This window comes from Hemitrygon akajei, chromosome 9, assembly GCF_048418815.1.
Source record: "Hemitrygon akajei chromosome 9, sHemAka1.3, whole genome shotgun sequence".
In the NCBI taxonomy this organism is placed as follows: domain Eukaryota; kingdom Metazoa; phylum Chordata; class Chondrichthyes; order Myliobatiformes; family Dasyatidae; genus Hemitrygon; species Hemitrygon akajei.
In genome coordinates, this window is record NC_133132.1 from 127967271 (window position 1) to 127993598 (window position 26328).

At 39.2% G+C, this 26328-nt stretch overlaps 1 protein-coding gene across 1 annotated transcript in view; it reads left to right on the plus strand.

Annotated features, from left to right (window-relative positions):
- The first annotated feature begins 3530 nt into the window (after nucleotides 1-3530).
- Nucleotides 3531-26328, plus strand: part of LOC140733515 (visinin-like protein 1) — a 125727-nt gene continuing 102929 nt past the window's right edge. The window contains exon 1 of the mRNA XM_073056948.1: nucleotides 3531-3819. The gene's annotated coding sequence lies outside the window, so the exon portion shown is untranslated. The remainder of the gene's footprint in view (nucleotides 3820-26328) is intronic.

The window sequence follows — 26328 nt, forward strand, 5'->3', positions numbered from 1 at the left end:
ACACACCTCTCTGGCACAAGTACTGTACTGTATATCGACCTTTGAAGTGCTTCATGGCTACCAACCTCTGTTGTTCCCTGCAGAAGACCAAAGGTGGAGGTTCCATCTGCCAGGGCTGTAGTTTCTCACTGTCAGAATGCTTGGAAGAGAGCACAGAAGGCCATCCTGGCTGCCTACCAAACCTACTCCTGCCAGGCCATCAGTGCCCGACCAGGCAACTCCGGCCTTGCACTCCATCACGTCAATCCAGTCACTTAACATCTCCAGCTACCACTGTCCCTCAAGCTCACAACTACCTTCCATGCATCCTGCCTCAAGCCCAATGTCTATGGTCCATTCAACCTGCAACTCCAGAACCTAGGATAATGGAAAGTGGTCCAGTATACATGGTTGACCAGTTGATGAATTTATATAATCGTGGATGCAGTGTGCAGTACCTGGTTAACTGTGAAGGACAAGTCTTGGGTGCCGTCCAGTGAAACTTGGATCCATTGCTCATTGAAGAGTTCCACCAGACCCATCCAGATCATTCTGGGCTGTCAGGGCTGACTGTTGAGCAGAGAAGGGATCCTCTCAGTCTTGCACGTGCAGGCACTTTCCAGCCTCCACCCAGCTACTAGGAGTCACCTGCCACTCATTTCTAACTCATCACCTGAAGTCTATTTAAATCCAGCTCTCATCCACAGTTCTTGTTCACTCATCGAATCAGCCAGCCTCAACCGAATGCTCTGAACCTTCAGTTACCCTGTTACCTGCTGTGTTTAGTATTTGTTCTTTCTTGTTTTGTGGTCCCCATTGTGATCTAAACTTCTTGCCCCCTACTCTGTCTATGTCCTCTAGTTTTATCTTTTGGCAGCTAGGTCGATATTTGCTCAGTGTTCACTCTCGCCACTTACTTTGCTGCCAACATTACTCAATCTGTCTTCTGAACCTTAGCCTGACCATGTCCCTGAACAAATTTATGCATTTACCTAAACATCTTCCAATCCCTCCATAGACGATAGTTGCTATCACATTTCTTGATGTCTTCACTTTTTCAATCTTGTGTACTCTGTGCAATTCTTACCAATGTATATGGGATAGTTCTTGAATCAAGGAAGCTTTGGAAGATTATGACTAAATCATCACCAACATATGCCTATTTGGTCCAGAAAAGATGCATCTTGGCTTGCTTGTTCATCCAGTGAATTTGGTGGATTTTGTGGAGAAAACCAACGTATAGGGTGTCAGTCTCTGGAGCCTAATAGACCATGCCTAAAGTTTTGATCTTGAAATAGCCCTTTACTCAATTGATCAACAGCTGTAAATGTGAAGTGAAAGCAATGGTGAATTTTGTCAATAATATTAACCATGAAGTGACTCTGGAGATACAGGAAGTGGTCCATGTCTTCCAAACTTTGCCATGAATCTTTAATGTCAAATGCAGCACAAATTTTGTAAACAATGCACAAAGGACAGGTAATACACAAAAAAGGTGCTCCACTGGGAAACAAATTTCAGCCCAAAGGTTAAGGATAATAATAAGATATTGAAACTGGAAAAGAATCCCACAGAACCATGCTAGTCTCACCTGCTTGCTAAATCTATTAACAATCATAATGAATCATTGCCAATGACAAAATGATTGGTGCTAAAGTAGGTTGGTTATATAGTAGGGCCATATTTTTTATGATTCATCAAAAACTGTGCAATTTAAACTTTAGAGCAGGTGTTACCATTACTTTTGACCAGTGGAAGATTTGAATGTCTTATGAATGGCAAGAAGCAGCAAACATCAGAGGTCCAAAGAGGTTTAGGGACTCATCTATGAAGGCAACAGTTTCCCATTGAAGCATACAAAAATAATCAAAACAACAAATGAAATGTTAGCAAGTTAAACTAAAGAGGGTAAAATATAAAGCGAACAGAGTTTTGCTGCAGCTGTGCAAAACTTCAGTTAGACTGAATCTGGATTATTTATAATACTACTGGGCATCACTTTTTGGAATGGGTGTACTCTTTTGAACTTTAGGAGGCCACATCACACCTAAAAATGATCGTTTTTGTTCATTTGTTCCAATGTAAGAGATGTTCTAAGTACCTTTTAAGTTTGGTTGTACATCACAATGAGTAATATTGGAATTTGTAATAACCAGATATTAGAGACAATCTCAATCACATGTTAACCACAGATACCACTCTGTGATTCTATCATTGTTGTAAGACTGCAAGGTAGAAGTTACTTCTTGGCAACCCACAGGTGAATTGTCTCATCATCTCCATTGTTTATGTTGCTGAATTAAGCAACAGTAAAACCTCAGAAACAGCACCTTCTTATCTAAAGGCAGGTAAATGAGGTGAATATATTAAATGTGACCAAATATCTCACGTGAAATATTTGTTCTGCTTGGTACATCTTTCCATTGAAAAGTGACATTTGAACTAGTAGGCCATTTAATTGCAAAACACTTCTCATAAGCAATGGTTTAACAGTTTACCAAACACTGGTTGTTCAGTAAAAAATAAAGAAAATGAAAATGTGATTTGAAATATAAACAGCTCAGATTGTCTCAATAGTTTCTATAACAAAGCCATTTTCTTTTCACATTATAGCATTCAGGTTTTCATAAATGTGGCAAAATACCATAGATCTATCTTAACTGCACCATGCTGTATTTTAAACCTTCAAATCCCATAAACTAACTCCTGATACCCAATGCTGATTTTGAACACAACGTGCACATTGTAAACATACCAGTGCCAAATGTAAGAGAATGGACATCTCTTTCACTGCATAAGTAGATATTTGTTCAAAAATCATTTTTAGTCTTACCTAACTTAATTTTCTAAATAGCAATTTGAAACATCGGTCAGTTGGAATCTTAGTGAACTATCTTTATTCCTTTATGCCAGAGTAAACAGATTATTATTTGTGAATGTACCGTTGTATAGAATAATTAAGTTAATACAGAATAGGCTAATTTCGGTGTAATATTCTTCACAATAAAACGTTTTTCATAACTCAGGTACCGGCAGTGCGTGATCTGAATGCAACATAACGACACATTGATATACTTTGACTTCACACTTTTCCATTAAACAGTGAACGTTATAACCCACAATTATTTAGACCTCCATTGTAAATTAAACAAGCGTAGTGGGTGCCTAAGCGGGAAAGGAGACTTATATTTTCATATGTTGAGATAGCAACCGCTCACATAAAACATCTGTAAATATGTTTACTTTTTTGCTGTATAAATTTAAATACATTTTCAAAAAATATGATTGACAAATAGAGATGAGATTGATATAAGTGGAATTCGTAAAAATAATTCAGTTGATTATTTTTATCATGAATGGCGTGAAAGCGTTTTAAGATGAAGTGTTGTAATCACAATGTTTGCACGTTTCCTTGCATCTGACAGCGTATTTTTTTCCCCCGTCCCATCGATGTTTCTGCAGCACGGCTGAAACTGACCATCTCAAGCAGTAGCAGATCCCTTAACGGTAGGCGGGATTCTTCTGGCCGCGCAGACTCAGACCATATGACATCAACTAACCACGTTACTACTTCCAAAAGAAAGCGAATATATGGAGTGTATGATTCACGGGGACTGACGCTTGCTTATACTCGTTTGTGCTTTAGCAGTACCCCATAACTCAGAGCTGACGCGAGTCCTGTTGCACAGAATACATATACTTCTACAGGACCTGTACCAAACATTTGTGACTCAACCGTTTTCATTGTTTTAACTCGAATGGTAGGATTCAACTGATTTCGGATCTAGCGAAAAAGAATAACTGCAGATTTAAAAATAAAACATCGTTTCACCTACAAAGGTAAGTGGTTGATGCACTGGAGAGAGAAAAATAATATTGCATTGTGCGCATGCCGATTCAGACTGCTTGTTTAAGGTCTGCGTCTTTACTATCATCTAGCAGTAGTGTCTCTACTTTTCCCCCAAACCCGTGCAGTTTTGCTAAAAGCTCGCATCACTAAATCTGGCATGTCTGATCTAAAATGGCATTTATAATGGCCGAAATGTTGTTGGAAGACAAATCATTTAAGCATTTCACTTTCTCATCAAAACTGAGCACGATTCTGGCATCTTGAGGTTGAATGAATTAACTGCGGAATACTGTGTTAATTGTGCATATTTATCAGCATGGAAAAAAAATCCATACTATGCATGATTGCCCTTTCCTTATAAAGGTTCATTGCTGGTAGTTGGACAGTATTTATCGATGCAAGGTGCATGTAATTTTCCACCGTAATTCCATCGTGAGTTGTGATTCGCAGTCGCGTGCCTGCAAAAAAAAAATCAACGAAGAAGTCCAGAACGCATAAACATCATTATTCGTCAGTTTCCTAAACCTTGGAATAGACGAATAGAAGCATGTCACCAGAGGCTGAGAAATGTATCCGTTAATAAAGCTACCTAATTCCTGTTTGATAATTGAACAAAAACATCGTGGTGCTTCATTCAATGCAAAAAGCAAAGCGCAGGTTTATGCATTTACAGAGGTTGATGAAGTAATAATGCAAAAGCGACTCCTTAAGTCCATCTCGTGGCTTAAAAACTGAGACGCGTTGCAACATTATCTATCCCCGCCTACTGCCCCCAGCAGGTTTGTTTTATTTCTACAAAAGGCAGCATTGTTGCCTATGGGGAGGCGGGGGGAGGCTGATATTAAAAAATATTATTTCTGTGGCAATAGTATTTTTCCTACTCTGGTTCTGATGTATGATATTGTTTTGAATCCACAACTGTGAAGTACAGTGAGTAGCTTACCAGCTAATGATAAATTCATGTAAATGCCAGTACATCATTTAATAATTAGAGTAATTCAAAATCTTAATTCAATAACGACATCAGCAATAAAGTACTGTTTTTGTAGTGGGAGAAGGACACGTAGTTTATTTTTTGTCAAAGACATAACTTTGATTATTTGAATTGCAGAATTGTAATTATTCCTGGTAATCTACTGTGGTAAAATGCTTATACTAAACTCCAAACAGCTTTTATTTTAATACTGCTAAAGCGGCATCATGTTGTGCCTGTCAAGGTTTGCTCTTACAAAGTGAAGTTTTACAGATTATATGAATGGCGAGTTTCGACAGCAGAAATTATCTAGAAATATGATTATGATCAAGGAAACTGGAAGGCTTGGACTTGTGTAAGCAGATTGGGGGCAGATTGTACTCGTAATTTCAACGTTATATTAAAGTCCAGATATTAGATAGTATTAGAAATAATATCTAATGTGAAATATGGTCTTGAATATCTTTAAAACGAAATTACTATGTTGTTTAAACTAAAGAGCTATCCTTGCAGGTTTCTGAAAATTCATTGGATGTAGATATAGCTGTAAAAATGTACATCCCAGTTTTAAGCAGCAGGGCAAGACTCATTTTCACAAGAATACCAGTTACCGGATCACTCTTAGTGGCTGTACCATTTTGATTTTATATTAAATAATCTTTTTTTTCTCTACTAAATTAAGTATTCTTCCTCAAGACCTTTATCCGTTTGGCAAGAGCAGTAGAAACGTCTGATATAATTATAAACTGGAGTAAGAATTTTACTTGCGGCACAAACGCCCAAAGGAATTTTAAAAGTGAAGCATGAAAGCACTCTGCTTAAAAATTGACAGCAATGCGCGCAGATAATGCCCGCAGTGCAAAACCAGAAAGGAGCAAATATCGGACTTTGAAGACTTTGATAATTTTACGAATTTGTAGCTTGTAGATTAACTGTTTAACACAAAAGTGTTTTTTTTTTCTGACTTTAGAAACTATCTATTGTCATTTCCAAGCTCACTTGGAACTTTCCTGTCAGAAACACCCAGTTTGCTGTTGTCCAGTTTAGCAGTGAAATGTGAATAAAATTCAAGCAAGCTTCGGTGGGGAGCCTTTGTATTTTGTGCTGGAAAGGATCTGATTACTTTGGTAATGTGAGGTGCTTCATTCTACTGTCAATGAACATGTTATCATGTGGCTTCAGTATATTCTGATGGAGGTATAAGGCTTTAAAATTAAAGCAATGCAGTCATTCCTCTATTGTCTATAGGTATGCTGACTCTTCGTCTGTCATTATCTTGTATTGCAATGCACCACTAATAAAGTGCCCCTTACTTACCCCCCCCCCCATATTCACAAAAGTGCGTCGTATAAGCATGTCCACGGCTTACAAAATAAAGAATCATGTTTTATTTTTCGCAATTGCCGGTCGTTCGTGTAATCTGTAAAACTCAGAAAAATCTGCCTGCGCTATTTTACAACGGTCTTCTTCAAATAAAACTAAAATATTAAGGTCTTCTCGTAATAGGGAAGTCATATCTATGTCACTATATAATCCATTTATTTCGTGGTTATACGATCTTGTTTATTACGATCATGTTTAACTATTTGATTGAGTTAGATTTAACTGGATTTTTTGTCACTCGTGTGATTACTAATTATTGGCGTGGACCCACGTTTTATCTTTAACAGCTGATCGTTCCCATTGGGAGCCGCGCCGCTTCCGAATAATAGTTGATGTGGCTATTATATGGCCGGTTTGTTATTTTCCAGTTTGTTCGAATACGGGAATGATATGTGAAGCGAAAATAACTATTGTAACAAAACCAAGTTTCTACCAGAGGGCGCCACTAACAAAATGCTGAATTGCTAGAAGCTGGTCAAAAAAAAAACCACTTGGTGATTATACGTTTCGGTAGCTTTTTCAGTCCGCAAATGATTGTTTCGAAGCAATATCTTGAAATGTTACTTTGGATTCAATCATGAACTTGCCGCATACGTATTAGCTGCCAACCACTTCTAGTAACTGTACTTAAGTTCATACCGTTCCGGGAATTCTAAAATTTCACAGGAACAAACATGCATGTGTAGTCACTTTTTATTACTTCTGTCCCAAAACTTTCAGCAATCAGTTAAGTTTTTTAATAAAGGCAATGCAATCATGATCTTGTACCCATAAACAAGTGTCATTTAACTCCTAACTAATCTGATTTTTTTTCGGTTCAGCAATAAAAATTGGATTTCAGAGTTTCTTCCTCCTCCTCCCCCCCAAATCAAACAGTGCGATGGGATATTTTGTATATAACCAGAAGACAGATACAGCCTCTATTCACGTGAATAAAAACACTGCAAATGCAGAAAACGAGATTTTAAACTAAACTGAAATTGCTGGAATGAGACGGGATCAGAGATCACCTAAGTACAGTACTTTTTCAGCACAATGACCAGTGCTACCTGTCCTCCTGATGATTTCAATTTGATATCTATCTGTACAGACCATGTAGTGTGTAGAATTGTGAGCTTACTTGCCTGTGCTTATTTGTAACTCAGAAAAGCATGCTGTTGTTGAACCAAAATTTACTGCTGTTGATTTGATGGAAACTGGCATTTTTTTTTGGCTTCCAGAATCTGTGCTGACCACTGAGCCTCCATTTTTATAGTTATCCTAGCCTAATTCAATTTGTTCTTCCCCCCCCCCCAACCACCCCCACTACCACCACCCAGATTATTACTTGATAGGAGTATGGTAAATTGTCCTTAATTTCCCACTACACACTGGAGTAATTTACAGGAGCCAATTAATCTTCCAACCACTACACTCAGGATGTGGAAGAAACTGAAAACTCAGAGGAAACCTATGTGGAGAACATGCAAACTCCACACTGACAGCACTGGAGGTCCACTTTGAATCCTAGTTTCTGGAGTTGTGAGGCAGAAGCTGTACTAGCCTTGGCTTAAAGCTGGAGGACATGATTGAAACACAAAGGTTGCTCTGGAATTGACTTGTCATCAGCAATATTACTGTTAACATTGTTCAATTACCAATATTGAAAATATTCAATAGCTCTAAATTGTGAGGCACATAAATTTCAGAGAAGGTAGCTTGCAGCACAGAACCCAGTGGGAGTGTTACCAAGTTGTCTTCTGAGGAGGGTGAAGGAAGTATGATATTGGCTTTTTAAAGAAAAAAAATCTATCCATGCAGCAATAAAATCAAGCAAGATATTAAATAAAATTATAATCCACATATCTTCAGTAGCTGACTTGGTGTTATAGATTTGTTTCCCAAGAAACACATGAGGAATGAAAATTAATTCTGCTGAAACGAAGATTAAGACCTAGATTTAGTAAAAGAGTTTAAGTATCCAGATTAAGAGCAATAAGGATTGTAATAATAAATTTAATTAGAAATTTGATCTTTGGTACATGGTCCGTTTTATTGGTTAACTATATTTTGCTTTGTACAAAGTTTCCATTAACACAACTTTTACATCATTCTTAGCATTGTGCCATTGTTTTTTGATAAACGGTATTGCAGAAGTACTTTCAATTATTTTCAAATCTCAACACCAGACTTTCAGAACTCTACCTTACCCCAGGCTCCAATAGTCAAGAGATTTTCAGGGGGGCAGAGAAAACATGAAAGATGTTCTCAAACTCTTAATTGTTTTTTAAAAAAAAACTTCACAAACGAGAAAATCTGTAGATGCTGGAAATCAGAACAACACACACAAAATACTGGATGAGCTCAGCAGGCCAGGCAGCATCTATGAAAAAGAGTACAGTCAACATTTTGGCCAGAAATGTCGACTGTACTCTTTTTATATAGATGCTGCCTGGCCTGCTGAGTTCCTCCAGCATTTTGTGTGTGTGGCTTTTTTTTTTTAAAAAAAAACTTGTCAACTTTTGGGAATACCTGGAACTTGACTCGTCGAAGTAGTGAGACTGTAGCCAAGAAGACATTGATAACCTGAGTCTCTTCTGGAGCATACAAAAGCCATGCTTCACCTCACTGCCTTGCCTGTTCGTAGAATCTACAGGTCTGACATGGGCCTCGACAGCCACTTCAGAACACATAGAACTATAATGGAAGTAAGTAATATGTGGCTCTGTGGAAATTTTAGTGAAAACTTCAGTGTAGTATTTTTAGAAACTTCTATCAAAATAAAGCCTAACCAATATTCAAGTGATTTATCAAAACCCAATATGCCGCAGAAAATGTAGCAATATGCTGTATGGTGACATGTCTGTGAAGGTGCTGAGATAAATTAGTTGAGGCTATCCAGAAAAACCAAGATAACAATTCTGAGAACCTCTGAGTCGGAAGCTACCTGGATATGGAAATCATTGCACCTTAATCACAAGACCCAACTGCATGCCAGTGCTCTGCTTAAACCATTTTGGAAGAACTCCTTCACATGGACTGTAGTTCCTTGAAAGTTCTTTCAAGGCAAATAGGGCAAAAATACAGAAAAGTGCTCAAAATTATGTCTTTATTTATTGTGTTGTTGGATGAATGATGTTTATAAAAATACTTAAGTAGGTTAAGGGCTTCATTTCAAAACATCTTTGAGAAGCTAAGTGGTGAGTCATCTGAATGAAGTGCAGCAGTCCTTGTATAGTTCTTCCTTTGTGCTGTTAAGCAAAGAGATTCAACTTTTGATCCATTTATATGGAGCGTACATATCAGAGACAGGATGGTATCTGTATTGAAGGAGAATGCAGGTGAAGTTGTTCTGTGACACTGGTGCTAGACAGTAGAGAAGACAAAATTTACAAGTAGATTAAAGAAAGTGTGCACCTCATGGAGGGGCTAATCATTTGGCATGGCAGAATGAATTCGATTTAAATACATTAACATTGACTAAATTAGCCACAAAATTAAGTTGACTTCCAGACAGACCCACTGACTGCATAAGCTTTATTATCATTGTACAATTAGGTGTCAAAGGACCCATTGACTTAGATTACAATGGGCATTTACGTATTCTAAGGCTATGTCTAAGAACACTTAAAAACAATAATGAACCAAATACGCTACGGTCCGCCATGGTGGCATAGAGGTTAGTGTGATGCTAGTACAGCTTGATGCATTCCAGAGTTCAAAGTTCAATTCTGGCACATCTGTAAAGAATTTGTACATTTCCCCATGAGTGTGTGAGTTTACTCTTAGTTTCCTCCCACAGTCCGAAGACCTACTGGTTAGTAGGTTGATTGGTCTCTGTAAATTGTTTTGTAATTAGACTAGTGTTGAATAGGTGGGTTGCTAGATGGTGCAGCTCCATGGCTTGGAATGGCCTTTTCTGTTTGGTATCTCTTTTTTTTTAAAAAAAAAACACAAATGGACTTGGCTATGTTTGACAACTCCAAGGAAGCTTCCAAGGTTAATTTACTTTATCACCTTTTTTCCATTGCAGAACTGTACATGAAGCTCGATAACAGAGCCTAATTGTGCTGAGATACCCTAGTATTACATAACCCCCATTACAAGTCATCATCCAGTCTTTGAATTAAAATCCTCATTCATTTGAATAGGATTTCATGAAGTGGAAATTAAAAAATACTTTTTGCTTGCTTTATTCAATTAGTTAATGTTTCATTTGTGTTTTACTTTTGAAAAGTATTTTTAATAATTCAAAACCATTTTAATCATTTTTAATCTGTCGTCAGATATCCAAAACATGTGAAAATACTTAGTAAGCCTCTACAGACAGAAGATGAGGCTCCACCTCCAGCCTTGCCACTTGTCAAAAGCTGTTCCTGTATTTGATGTATCTAAGATCTAGTCACTGCTGAGCCCTCGGTACACTTTGTTAATCAAATCCAGGATTGTGCAACTTGAGGCCCATATTCACCTCTGGCTACCTCAGTTACAGCATAGGCTGAAGGGTGGTGGAGTGAATCAGGACAGTAGGTAGAAATGCACATGATTCAACCCATTAACTGTATTGCTATGATTTGCAAATTATCAATCTACCTTTAGTAATCAGAGGAAATAATAATAGATTCAGAGGTTGGGTTAAGGAATTTTTGTCACCACATCCCACTTGCCCAAATTGGTACTTTAAAGAAAAAACATTAGTTATCCATCTGCTTGCAAACGTTGGCTGTTTTGTATAATTATCCCTAATTTTGAATAGAATATACACTGTTACTACTTTAGTGAAATTGCTATCCATGGGAAAATAAAGTTCTAACAAAAACATAAAATGACTTTTTGTTTCTCCTCAATGCTGTAGTTATAATGACGTTGTTAACTTGTAGTATTTTGTGTAAGAAATTCATAGTACACTAAAGTACTTCTCCATTGCTAGCTGAAGTTTGAAAATAAGCTTTACAGAAATGTTTCAGAAATTACATGAAGTTTAATTTCAGGTTTAATTATTATTCAACTCTGCATGATTATAGCCAAACAAAACAATGTTTCTCCAGGGCCAAGATGAAAAACACATTACCACAGCACATTGCACAAATAGCGCATATGGTTATGATTTCAGCAACGCATGCAGTTACAAAGAAAAAAAAATAGTATAGCCCAAGTCCGTGAGTGGTAATGACTGGAATTGATGGTAAGTTGTCCTGGTTCAGTTTGTTCTTCCACAGAGCGAACACTGGAGGATAGCACTGATGGGAGGGGATTGTCGCCAACTCAAGTACAGATTCCAGTGCAGTCCACAGAGGCTGTCCCGCATTGCATTGGTGTCTTAGAAACATAGAAAACCTACAGCACAATACAGGCCTTCAGCCCACAAAGCTGTGCCGAACATGTCCTTACCTTAGAAGTACCTAGGCTTACCCATAGCCCTCTGCTTTTCTAAGCTTCATGTACCTATCCAGAAGTCTCTTAAAAGACCCTACCATTTCCACCTCTACCACTGCCGCCGGCAGGCCGTTCCATGCACTCACCACTCTCTCTGTAAATACTTAGCCCTTGCATCTCCTCTGTACATTCCAATACAGCACAATTATTATAAACCTGCTTTCAAGTCACCAGTTATGCAAGGTAGAACATTCATGTTTTATACACCAAAAATTCCTACTTATAGTTGAATATCAATATTTCAATTCTCAATAAATTACCAACATAAACAAGAAATAGTCACCGAACAAATGTAGAATCAATTTATACACAAATAATGCTTAATTTTCAGCTTCAGAACATAATATCCCAACTTACTTGCAATTTAAAACAAATTTCAAATTCCACTATAAAAACACATAAAATTGAACTTACACTTTCATGACACACACTTGTAAATCAAATCCTATTGTATGACTGGGCATGCTTTATCAATACTTTAAACTCTCACTTAGGTTAGAGGACAGATTATTGAAGGTGTTGAAACAAAATGAGATGCATAAAGTAAACATCAATCTGAGCTCTCTCCTCTCCTGGTCGGCTGCAACAGGCATAGCCCTAGTCCTCGCTACAAATGAGACAACACAGCTTCCCCCACCTTTGGTCTTGCCAATGAACCCGTGAACTGGACTTGAAGTATTCTGCATCACCAGTGTCCAACAGGGTCTTGTGATCACAATAAAAATGTCCAAGACAATCGCTTGCATTGCACAACATCCAGCAGTACACAGCAAGTTCAGATGACATCACAACAACGGTACCGCAAAAAGTCCAGCTCCATTTAGCAGCTCATGAATGGGGAGTCCTGCAGTACCTGATGTCCTTAGTATCCAGCAGTGACTTGCAATTGTATTTTTTTTTAAAAAAGACTTACAAGTTGAACAGATGCATCTTTGATTGGACCTGGAGTGGCCCCTGTGTCCAAGCGCACTGACATCTTACCGAAAGGGCTGAAGAACACGGTCAACAAATTTATACAATAAATACTGATGGAAAGTTCTGTAAGTTTTAAACTATTGTAAAACATTGATTTTGGCTTTGGTCTATTATAAAACCTAGCTGTCTTTATTGTACCTTTTGCACTTCATGGGAATTAATAATAATAGGTAATGTAAATCTGTAGTCACCTATAGGCCAGATCAGGAAAGCTTCCTTCCGTAAAGAGCATTAGCAATTTTTTTTTTGCATGACTATCTTATAGTTTCATTGCAGATAATGGACTTTTAGTCCAAATTTATTAGCTGAATTTAATTGGGGTTTGAAATGTATGCTGATCATTAGTTCAGACCTCTGAATTGCCAGTCCAGTGAATTAGCCACTATTGTATCCCAACACTTGATTATTAGTAGTAAAGATTAATATTTGTTTGAAGTTATAGACTGGGGATTGCAGAAATGCTTAGGCACTTAACCAATCTTTGATCTAATTATTTCTCTCTGCAAAGACAGAGGAGTGTGACCATGCAGTGACCCTCCAGCTCCATAACTTCAGCATGAGCTAGGAGCCAAGAATGCTTCCCTCGCAAAGAAATCTATACCATTTCTCTGTGGTATGCAGTACGATCAGTCAGCTTGATAGAATTTTTGGTTTTATCTTTGAAGTTTTATTTGCCCAATGCACAAGCTCAATGTTTTGTACAAAAGAATCTGTCAATTTTCATTTCCCCATAATGAGATTTGAAGATGGTATGAGTAAAACTGTATAAACAGTGTTATTGAAGTTTAAATTTAAAATGGATCTATTTTATCAACCTTTAGGGTACTTAACAACCCACAGCACAAAAGTGTCAGGAGAGATGCCTGGGAGGTGCCCATTTCCTAGAGGAGTTCCAGTGATGATAATTCAATATTTTAATCAATACACCCAGACATCAAGTTCAAGGACAGTGAGTTCAAGGACAGTTAATGACCATTAGTTAGTAAACAAGAACAGAGCTGATTCTTTTATAGACTCTGTGATGTTTTAGCAATGTTACTGCTTGCCAAACAGAATTACAACTTGAAATCATGTCCTCAAACAGCGACACTTGGTCTTTTTTTTGTATATTTTGTATTATGCTATTTTGGAGGGATAAAAATCCCTCCAGGTCAACTGCAAAACATAGAATTAAATCTGATCTAAACAGGGAACGTGCCAAATTTAGTTGACAGACTAATAAGTGGAAATTCTTTATTTAGATTACAGTATTTGAATTTTTAAAGAGAAAAACAATTTTATTCAATAGTTTGGATTGTAGAATAATATGGTTATCTATTCTAAGACATTGATTTTCTGAGTAACTTAGAATTATACAGCTCTTCTTTAACTTGGTGCTCAAGAGCAAAGGCCGGATATTCTTTCATAAAGGTAAAAGAAATTGTTGACTTCATAACTATAGTTGTAATTACTAGATAAAAACAGAATTACTGCAGTATATAAATGTAGGAATATTACTTTTAGAATTCATGCACTGTATTCTCGTGCTATTCTTTATACTGATTTTAGTCAAAATTGCCATGTGCTATAGATTTTTGTTTGGTCTTGGAAACATTGTTAAGTACACACTTATAATTAAATGCAAAGAAACAAAATCTAAGATGGTTGAATCTGATAATACATGCAGGAAATACTTGCATGAAACTAAATCCTATTGTGATTTTTCAGAATAAAAAGAGCTGCAATATGCAAATAGAAACCTCTCCATCCGTGCCTCTTGGGTGCCATGATAGCATAGCAGTTAGCGCAACACTGTTACAGCTCAGGCCATCAGTCTGGAGTCCTCTAGGGAGTTTGTACTCTCCTTCCCCCCCCCCCCCCCCATGGAATGTGTGGGTTTCCACTGAGTGCTCTGGTTTCCTCCTACAGTTAGTAGGTTGATTGATCATTGTAAATTGTCCCATGATTAGACTAGGTTAAATCGGAGGTTGCTGGGTGGCAAAGCTTGAAAGACTGGAAGAGCCTATCTTATATCCCCACATAAAATCAACAATGAACCATCTTAAACTTGGACTGACTCAAAGCTGCAAATTGTATTTGCCTGTATGCCCAATTCCTGCTAAAATGCAACAGTGGGAAAGCCTAATTGATATTCCCCATTTCTCAGGTTTTAACCTGCTTTACTGTTTTAGGTTGTACCTCTTTTTGCATTCCTGGACATTCTGGCCATTTTGCAACATAGACATAATTAGTTCTTTGACTGATTTTGAATAATCTACATCTATGTAGCCAATCAAAATAGATAATTTTTAAAGGTTGCTGCATTGTTACTGGTTTTTTGAACTCGCTACGTGCTTTCAAGTCAGAGCTCCAACATTCATACAAGTCAAGTGGAGTTTATTGTCATGCAGAAGTAGAGAGGTTCACTACAGTAAAAACATTTGCAGCAATATCACAGGCGGATACAAAAAGTACATAAGATTAAGCTATACAGTGAGATTGCAATACAAGAACCTTAGTGCAAACAAAAACAAAGACACAATCAAGTCCACAAGGTGCTCTGTAGGTGGGATTAGGGTTATACCGAAAATTTTAAGAACCTGTTGGTTGTAGAAAGTAACTGTTTCTGAATCTGGTGTTGTGGGACCTCGAGCTTCTGTATTTCCTCTCAATGATAGCAGTGAAAAGAGGCATCATCCAGATGGTGGTGATCCTTTTGATAGATGTTAAATGTGTTCTGCTGGTGATGTTCCAGAATCATAGATTAGATTAACGAAAGTATACTTTCAATAGTGGCTGGATATTAGAAAAGTCTACCAATTTCTCAAGATGTTAGAATTGGCAAGGCTTTTTTTCTTAAACATCTTAAGAACTATAACTGCAGCTATGATAAATGGGCAGTTATCTAAAAGGATTGATTCATTGGTACTATTTAATCTATCCTACTATACTCTGCTGCACCTTTAGCAGTTCATGCAAAATTTTGCGGGTTCTGCCCAGCCCACAAATGCCATTACTGAAGCTTTATGGTCCTTGAACTTTGGTATTCTTCAGCTTAAGCAACGTTGTACAAAAACATTTTATATATTTCATAAAATGTTACATTCAGAAACTTGAGTCCAAGATTTTCACATGTACTTCATAAAAACCTTTAACCTAATTCTTGACCTTATAGTAGCTGTGTTTCACTTAAAATCGTACTGAAGCTCTTTTACTTACTGAATTTGTTACTGACTAATTTTTCCTTGGCCCTCAACTCCTATTTATGCCAGCTTTGTTTTCTCACTTATTTAAATATTAGGACATTCATGACACTGGCAATGTAATGTTATTTTTTTCTAGTTATCCTGAGGATTATAGTTTGGTGCTTTTTACAAATTGCACCTTTAGTAGTGATAGTATTCCTTTGTAATACTGAGTACAATTTTGTTGAAGGTTTGATCTGGTTACAGATTTACCACTTGCAGTCTTATGACACGTTCTGATTTTGCACTTTATGCCTTTTGATTTCTTCCTAGGTAGTGTTAGTGCAGCATCTGCCCTTTGATTTCTGACAAGGCCTCTTCAGTATGCACTTGAACCAATTTCATCAGTTGTCTTATCTTTTATCAATTGTCATCTTAAAAGGTTCTTACCAAAGTCTCTATAAATGCCTGTTCATGAATTAGTCTATGATGCACCATCAATAACTCACGCTGAGATGTTGGAAGCGAGGTATTGGCTTTTATTGACTGGAAGAATGAACAACACTACATCCTGGGGAATGAGGCCGGGCTCAGGCCTCAATCGCCTTTATACAGGGGTCTGTGGGAGGAGCCACAGGAGCAGTCAGACAGGTATATCTAGTTCACCACAGTCTATCCTCTGGCTTTACCTCTCTCCCTCTCACCAATTTTATCATATGGTCTATTGCTTATGAGACATTTACCCTTGCCTTCTGCAGCCTTATGGGATTTGGTAAATTCCAGGATATTTTTTAGGATATCTAATCTCTAATTTAAAATAGGTTCAGTAATTCTGCTACGCTTCCATGATTTGAGCAATTAAGTTGTGCAAAGAGCGAGTGAAAAGCCTGGCAGGGAAGTAACAAATCACAAAGGCATGCACCAAAATATTATTCATATTTCTCATCATTATGAGAAAGAAAACAAAGACTTTCTCTCCTTTTGCAGCCACTGATTGATGTGGTGTATGAATATCTTTAATTTCTTTTTTAGTTTCTGTCTCAGAGTTCCAGTTTCTGAAGTATCTTTCTTTTGCAGCTTTGATTTTTTTAAAAAATCTCCCTTTTCTATACTCACGGATGTTTTCATTATCAGTTTTCAGTGGATTGTGAATATGGCAATGCTATTCTTTCACACTGGGAAAACAACCTGTTGTTAAAAGTCTGAATCAATGCAAAACAAAAGTCTGCCATCAGTGAAGTTTTGCATTCTGAAGCTGCCGTCACTGAATATTATACTTGTTTGTCTTTGCATCTAGAAAACTTAATTGCAGAATAGTGATCTTTGGAATTGAAATTGCTAGATCATACACATTATTGACCATTGGAAAAATGTCTTGCTACTTTGTAGAAAATGTTTGACTTCGCAGGAGCCAGTAAGCCTAACCACATTTGTGCTGGTTGAGAAATACAGCCAAATTCCTAAACTTGGTTCATGGTCCTAGAAGATGTGGTATTTTTGGCTTTATTTTTAACCAATAGCACCCTCTAGGTGCAAAGATTTTCCTCCTGCCTGCTCTAATCTTTTCACAATTATTTGAAATCAATGCCTCCTGCTTTTTAATTCCTTTTGCAGGGGGATCAATAATCACCCCCCCCCATTACAGATTTCATCTCAGTTGCATGTGTTCCAAAGAAAACAATCTCAGCCTATTCAGTTTTTTCCTCATTGTTACTGTTTTTCTAGTTCTCTCAATGTACTTGCTACCCACTGCTGCATCCCATCTTTGCAATCACAAATTTCCTGTAATATCCAAAATGGTCAGATTAATCTACTTACAATTCTAGATAAGATCCTTATTCTTGCATTCTAAGCTTTTGCTAATAAAAGAAGGCATTCCATGTGTCTTATTAGTCTGTGATACCTTTTATTCAAAGCATTGTCCCTCTACTTCCCCCCATACCTTCCAAGTTATTGATTTTCCTTTGACTTTTTGCACAATCCCAATGCATATACTGACAGTTTTTTTTTCTAGATTAAACATTTTTAGCATTTATTTTATCCAATTGACAATCCACTGATATCCTCCTGTCAATCTGATCAATTTTTGTAACGTGTGCAAATCTCTTCAGAACCATATGCAGGGAACATAATCAATCGTTAATGGATAATGTAAACAGCAAAGGGCTGTCCTGAAATTCGGTGAGATTCCAAGTACTTCCTCCCTCCATTTTTGACAGTAGGTGCTAGATGCTGGTTGAGGAACGTTGGTTTTGACCTAGAGTAAGTGATATTTTTCAACATGACTCATTCAAACTAGAATGTTGGCAGGTCTTTCTCCCTTTTGCACATTGTGCCTGGGCTTTACAGCTACAGTGGACTGAGTTTTAATTTCCTGCATCATGTCAGAAATTTATGAACGGTTAGTTAATTGGCCACTATAAATCGCCTTGACTGTAGTATGTTTATAATGTGGCTTGAGGAAGATTCGTATTGCTCTGTGAACTGGGATAGACTCAATGGGCCAAATGGCTTACTCCTGCATTACAAGGAAATGGAGAGTACTGAGCCACTTTGAAGCACATTGAAAATAACCTTCCACTTGCAAAGTTAACATCTGTGTTCAGTATTCAACACAATCATAACCTAATTTCTCATCAAAGAAATCCAAAACTTGGGCCTCTGTACATCCTTTGCCACTGGATCCTTGACTTCCTCACCAGGAGACCATAGTCTGTGCCAATCGGAAATAACATCTCTTCCTTGCTGCTAATTGGCACTGGTGCACCTCAGTGATGTGTGTTTAGGCACCTCTCTACACCATGGCTGTGTGGCAAGCCACAGCTCAAACACTATCTATAGATTTGCCAATGACGCAACTACTGTTCGCAGTATTTTAGATGGTGGTGAGGAGGTGTACTCATTCAGGACTCAGAAGTGGAATGGGTGAGCAGCTTCAAGTTCCTGGATGTCAACATCTCTGAGGATCTATCCTGGGCCCAACATATTGATACAATTACAAAGAAGGCGTGACATTGGCTTTATGTCATTGGGAGTTTGAGGAGAATTGGTGTGTCACCAAAGACGCTCACAAATTTCTATAAATGTACCACGGAGAGCATTCTAACTGGTTGCATCACTGCCTGGTATGGAGGGACCACTGCACAAGATTGGAAAAAGCTGCAGAAAGTTGTAAACTCAGTCAGCTGCATCATGGGCACTAGCCTCCCCAACATCCAGAACACCTTCAAAAGGCGATCCCTCTAAAAGACAGCATCCATAGTTTAAAAACCCTTATCACCCAGGACTTGTTCTCTTCTTATTGCTACTATTAAGGAGGTGGTAGAGGAACCTGAAGATACACGCTCAGTGTTTCAGGAACAGCTTCTTCCCCTCTGCAATCAGATTTCTGAATCCACGAACATTTCCTCAGTATTATTTTTCCTTCTCTTGCACAACTTATTTAATTTATTTTTATATATACTTTGTATTTTATAGTTTTGTTTTCACTATGTATGTATTTCAATGTACCCTTTTGCAAAAATTTTCATGACATGCCAGTGATATTAAAACTGATTCTGATTCTAGTTAAAAGATATCATTGACATACAAATCTGCACAAACAAAAGAAACTGTCTTGTTTTTTATTTATCTCTCGCTCCTGCAACTCCACTGTTGTATGTTATTTACTTTTCACCCAACATCTTGGAATCTGACAGTACTCACAGTGAATCTGGGAACATGTATAATATAACGCAATGTCCAATATGACCTCTTGCGTGAAGATCTATGTCAACTTGGTCTCTTATGTCTTCAAGTTCTAGAGGTTGATTTTGCTCCGCCAGGAGGTTCGGGTTCCAGGGAACAAACTGCAGTGGCTTATTTCCAAATGTAAGGATTTTGCTTTGAGGGGAAACGTACCACGGCCAAGTAAACTAGTAGCTATACACCAGGTTGTTGTCCCAAGTCCAGTTACTCCTCACCTGCTTAAAAAGAGTTATTATTAGTAAGTTAATGAAAAGAAAGTGGTTATATCTTGATTATGGCATTTGTAACTGCCTGGAATTGACTTATCAATAGCTAATAGAGTTATAAGACTGCAGAAATAATATTGAAGGTCAGGTAGAAGTGAGGCACTGCTGTAGCTTGACAGTCTCAAGTGATAACTATAAATTTCCTTGTTAAATAGATATAGGATTCAGGAAAGAAAAACACAAATCCGGAGATGTCCAATCGTTGTAGGGACTTCAACCAGGCCAGCTTTGAGTCTCTGATGAACTACCACCAATGTCACCTGTGGAAGCAGATGAGCAAACACACTGGATCACTGTCAAGAGTGCTGACTCTGCCATCCGGCAAGCCCGATCAGCTGGATGCTCTTCAGCTCCTGGCATATAAAGCAAAGACTGAGGACCACAGCACCAGTGGTGAGAATCGTGAAGATATGGTCTAGGGAAGTGGAGGAGCATTTACAGGGCAGTTTTGGAATGGTGGACAGACCATACTGAGAGACTCATCTTTGGATCTGAATGGGTGTCACTGAATTCACCAAGCCTGCTTGGATGAGTGTCTGCCTTTAAAAAGGTACTGTGTCTTCCCAAACAAGAAGTTGAGGATGAACCAGGAGGTTCACAGTCTGCTGAGCACTTGATCAGTGGAATTCAAGAACAGCAATCCAGAATCCTGTAAGCAGTCCAGAAACAGCTATCACGAGAGTAACAAAGGTAATACTGTGTTAAATTAGAGACACACTCGGATACAAGTCTGTTGTAGTAAGGCTTACATGCTTTACTTCCTATAAGGCAAAACCTAACAGCAGAAATGGCAGAGATGCCTCACTGCCTGATGAGTCCAGTGCCTTTTACACACCTTGAAAAGGAGAATAACATTATGCCCTTGCAAATTGCCACAACATCTGGTAACTCTGAGATTTCTGTCTGGATGTCAGTGACAGAACATCCTTCAAGAGGGTGAGCCCTTGCAGGTATCAGGCCCCAGACATGTACCTGGCTAGGGACTGAAACAGGTGCCAACCAAATGACTGGAGTATTCAAGAACATCTACAACCTCTCACTGCTGCATTCTACTGTGATGAAATACAACCAGAATTTGATAACTCCTGCCTTTGCAAGGACCTAGACCTGCTACAATTTATCTACCACCATAGCAGGTCTAAAATGGATGCCGTTTCACTGGCTCTCCTCTTTGGAGCACCTTGACAGCATTGAAACCTATGCCAGGCTGCTGTGTATTGATTACAGCTTCGCATTCTATTCCATCATTCCCTCAATATTAATCACCAAGCTTCTAAATGTGGGCCTCTGTACTACCCTCTGCAACTGGATTCTCAATGTCTTAATTGTGATACCACAGTCAGAATGGATCAGTTATAACATCTCCTGGCCGACAATCAACACAGACACTCCTCGAGGATGCATGCTTAGCCCACTGCTCTACACTCTCTACACTCATAACTGCTTGGCTAAATACAGATCAGACGCCACACAGGTAGTGTGATAAAATCTCAGATGGCGATGAGGAGGTGTACAGGAGTGAGATTGGCCGGTTAAGTGACGTTGCAGCAGTAGCTTTGTACTCAAGACCAAGCAACTGTTTCAGGACTTCCGGAAGGGGACGTCAGGAGAACCTGCCCAGTCCTCATCAAGGGGTCACCTGTTCAAATTTCAGAGTAACCTTATTAACCAAGTACACGTATGTCACCATATACTTCCATGGGATTAATTGTCTTACAGGCACTCACAGTAAAACAGAGAAATGCCATAGAATCAATGAAAAACTACAAAGACCAACAAAGAACCAATCTGTAAAAGAGAAACTGTATAAATTCAAAATAAATAAATAATCCTGAAAACCTGAGTTGTGGAGTGCTTGCAAGTGAGTCTGTAGGTTGTGGAATCTGTTCAGAGATGAGGGGAGTGAAGTTATCCGCACTGGTTCAGGAGCCTGTTGGTTAAAGGGTAGTAACTATTCCTGAACCTAGTAGGATGGGACCTAATGCTCATACTATGCCAATGGCAGCAGGGAGGAGAGAGCATGGCCTGGAGATGGGGGTCCTTGATGATGGTTGCTTCTTTCTTGTGGCAGCATTGCTTGTAGATGGGCTCAAGGGGATGGCTTTGCTTGTGATGGACTGGGCTGTGCCCATCACTTCTTGAAAGCTTTCTCATAAGTGGGCATTGGTGTTTCCGTACCAGACCGTGATGCAACCAGTCTGAATATTCCACACTGTGCACCTCTAGAAGTTTGTCAAAGTTTTCTGTGACATGCCAGATCCATGCAAACTTATAAGACAGAGATGTTGCTGTGTCTTTGTGATGACACTAATTTGCTGGTCTCAGAACTGATCCTCTGATATAATAAGGCCAAGGAATTTAAACTTATGGACAAACTCCACCTCTAATCCCATAATGTGGACTAGCTCATGTACTTCCAGTTTCTTCCTCCTAATGTAAATATTTAGCTCCTGGGTTTTGTGACATTGAGTGAGAGGTTGTTTTGGGACAGGTGAGCAGCTTTGAGCTCCTGGATGTCAACATCTCAGGATCTATCCTAGGTTCAGTATATTGATTTAATGATAAAGGAGGCAAGTCAGTAGCTCCACTTCATAAGGAGTCTTTGGTAACATGCCAGATCTCGATCACATTTCTCCAGATGTACAGTGGAGAGGATTGTGCCTGGTATGGAAGCTCCATATCACAGGATTACAAGAGGCTGCGGAGGGTTGCAGACTCAGCCAGATCTAGCATAGACCTCGCCATCGATGACCTCTTCAAAGGTGGTATCTCCCCAAAGCAGCATCTATAATTAACCCAGTCATCTGGAACATCCCCACTTCTCATTTCTACCACTGGGGAGAGGGTACAGAAGCCTGTAAATTCGCATCCAGCAACTCAGAAACAGTTTCTCACATCTGTAACCGGATTTCCGAACAGTCCATGAACACTTCCTTGCTGTTCCTTTTATTTGTACTGTTACTTGCAATTTATTGTATTTTATATCTGCTGCAAAGCAAAGAAAATAGACATTCTATAAGACAGTGATAATAAACCCAATTTGGATTGTAAATCATGTGGGAAATGAAAGTAAGATCAACTGAGTAATTGAGCTAAGGCCTCGAGGTCGCAGCAGGACCAACAGTATCTATGAGATCGACAGAGAACCAGAGAGTAGAATGGGAGTCACCATCTTGTCTGAGGTCAACGTATTGCTGCTGATGTCAGAGTGCAGGCTTCAGTGAGGAATGCAAGTAATGACCTTTCCCGCTCTTAGCTGAAGGAATTGTGGATAAAGGAGATGGAAGCTAGGGCAATGGTCTGCTCCTCCTGCAATGATGGGGGAGATCCAGTGTCCCAGGTGATTATACCTGTGGGAGGTGTCTAGCTACAGACCACAAAGCAGCTAGTGCTGCAGCTAGACCCAACGTGGAACATCTTAGACAAAAAGTTATGGAGAGATACATTTAGCAAATTAGTTCCACTGCAGGTTCAGAAAGGAAGGAGTTGTGTGATCACCAGGAAGGATAGTAAGCATAGGTAGGTCATGCAGAGTGCAGGAGTCCCATGTGGTCAAATCACAAACAGGAGTAAACCAGCTGGAGGAACTCAGCAGGCCACAGAGCAGCTGTGGAAAAGAGTGAACAGTTCACGATTCGGGCTGAGACTCTTCATCAAGACTGGAAAAAAGGGATGAGGTCAAAGTAAAAAGGTGGGGGAGTGGAGGAAGAAGTACAAGGTGGTAGGGGAGGGGTGAAGTAACAAGCTGGGAAGTCAGTTGGGGAAAGAGAAAGGGCTGGAATAGAGGAAATTTGATAGGAGGGACAGAAAGCCATGAAAGAAAGGGAATGGGGAGGAGCACCAGAGGGAGGTGATGGGCAAGTAAGGAGATAAGAGAGATGAGAGAGGGAAATGGGAATAGTGAAGGGGGGGGGGGCATTACTAGAAGCTGGAGAAATTGATACTGATGCCAGCAGGTTGAGGGCTACATAGACAGAAAATAAGGTGTTGCTCCTCCAACCTGAGTGTGGCCTCATCACAGCAGTAGAGGAGGCTGTAGACTGACATGTTGGAATGGGGAGTAGAGTTTAAGTGGGTGGCCACCAGGAGATCCTGCTTTTTCTGGCAGATGGGGCAGGGGTGCTCAGCAAAGCAGTCTCATGATCTATGAGGAAGAACACCGGATACAGTACGTGACCCCAACAGACTCCCAGTTGAAGTGTCGCTTCACTTGGATGGATTGTTTGGGGCCCCAAATGGTTATGAGGGAGGAGGTGTAGGGGCAGATGTGACACCTGTTCTGCTGGCAAGGATAAGTGTCAGGAGGGAGATCAGTGGGGAGGGACAAATGGACAAGGGAGTTGCATAGGGAGTGCAGAAAGATGTGCTTGGTGGTGGGATCCTGTTGGAGATGGCAGAAGTTACGGAGATTTAAGAGGTGGATGCAGAGACTAATGGGGCGGCGGAAGGATGGGGTAAGGGCAGCACTAATAATGAAGGAAGGATTCTTTGAAGAAGAACGGCATCTCATTAGTTCTGAAATGTAAAGCCTCATCATAAAAGAGATGAGCCCGAGACAGAGGAATTGAGAGAAGGGGATTGCCTGTTTACAAGTGACAGGTGAGAGAATCAGTTAGTCATTCCCCTCTCAAACAGACGTACCTTTTGGATATCAAATTTCCCCCAAGTGGCCTCTCAGAGGGCAGGAACAGCCGCTTCTAAGTTTGTGGCACCACAATGTCAGTACTTAGAGAATATCCTGGAGACATTATCCAGTGAGGCTATCTGGATAGAATATAGGAATAGAAACTAGAGAATGCTGGAAATCCAAGCAACACACACAAAATGCTGGAGGAACTTAGCAGGCCAGGCAGCATCTATGGAAAAGAGCTAACAGTTGACATTTCAGACCGAGACCCTTCATCAGGACTCGGGAATAAGAAACCAATCAGTTTGTGGGGTTATATTACTGGTTTCCCAATAGTCAGCAGGAATTGGGGGGGAGGGGAATAACTTTCCCAATATTTACTGGAATTATCTTGATACAAGGGCCTTTGGTGGGACAGAATTTGTTAAATGCATCCAAATAGACTCTTTTGAGACAAAATGTAGTTATTCCTACCAGAGAAGGGGCTTTTCTTTACCTTATTTTAGGAAATTAAACTCAACAGATGTTTGAAGTGTCAATGTGGAACACTTTGAAACTGACATAATTTTAATCAATTCCCTTAGTTATGAAAGGCTCATGTTAAGGTCTTGAATTGGAGAAGTTTGATTTCTTTAGCATAGGAGAGGACCTGATAAAAGTAGATTGGGAACAGATACCTGTGGATAAAATGTCAACTATAAAGTGGGAGTCTTTTGAACAAGAATTAGTTGACGGCCAGCATGTTCTGGTAACGGTAAAAAACAAAGGCGACAAGAGTAGGGAACCTTGAATGACAAAGTACATTGAAGGCTTCATCGAGAAGAAATGGGAAAGCATATGGCAGGTAAATACCATTGGAATTGAAGGAGTTTCTTAAGGAATGTAGAGTTTGTAGGAGAGAACTTAAGTAAATTGTGAAGGCAAAAATGGGTCATGGAATATCCGTAACAAGTAAGATTAAGGAGAGTCCAAAGAAATTACATAAACACACTAGGAGCAAGGGGTAGACAGGGAAAGAATGGAACCCCTGAAAGATCAAAGGGATTATCTCTATGTGGGGTCGGGGGTTATCACTGGAAGCTACCTTTCATCTGTGGTCACCGAAGCAAGGAAGTGGAAGGTAGTGAATTCAGGGATGGGTATGTGGAAAAACTGCAGCAGTATTTAGATGAGAAATTGTTCAATGCCACAAGCACATAAGGGTTGTTAAATCCCCACGGCTCTGTGGAAAGTGTCTTAAATTGCTATCATAAACAAGGGAGGAAATAGCTAAGTCCTCTTTGCTTTTCTGTAAGCCTTGGGTGAGTTGCTAGAAACTGAAAGATAGCTGATGCTGCTTATTTACTTCATTACTTTAGTGTTGCTAAACAATTGATACTAGAGCGTACAATCATCACAGCGATATTTGGTTCTGCATTTCGCGCTCCCTGGAGTACAAATCGATAGTAAGTATAATAAAAATTAAAAATTATAAATCATAAATAGAAAAGGGAAAGTAAGGTAGTGCAAATAAAAACCGAGAGACAGTTCTGGATATTTGGATCTGGGTCAGGATCCGTTCAGCAGTCTTATCACAGTCAGAAAGAAGCTGGCCGTATGAGTCTTCAAGCTCCTTTTGGAAGGGTAGCAGAGGTAAGCCAGGTAACCACAGACGATAGAGCTTTGCATCAGTAGTAATAAGCTTACTGAACAAAACTGAGATAAAAGATATATTTACATTTTGAAAGGCTGGGGCTGATCAGGCATAATCAGCATGGTTTTGTGCAACGGAAATCCTGCCCCACTAATTTGATTGAATTTTTGAGGAAGTTACTGAGAAGACTGAAGGCGGTGGTGGGGGGGGGGGGGGGGGTATGTGTCCATATGGACCGTAGCAGGGTATTTGATGTTATAGTTAAAGCACATGGGATCCAAGACAAAGTGGCTAATTGGATCCACAATTGGCTTTG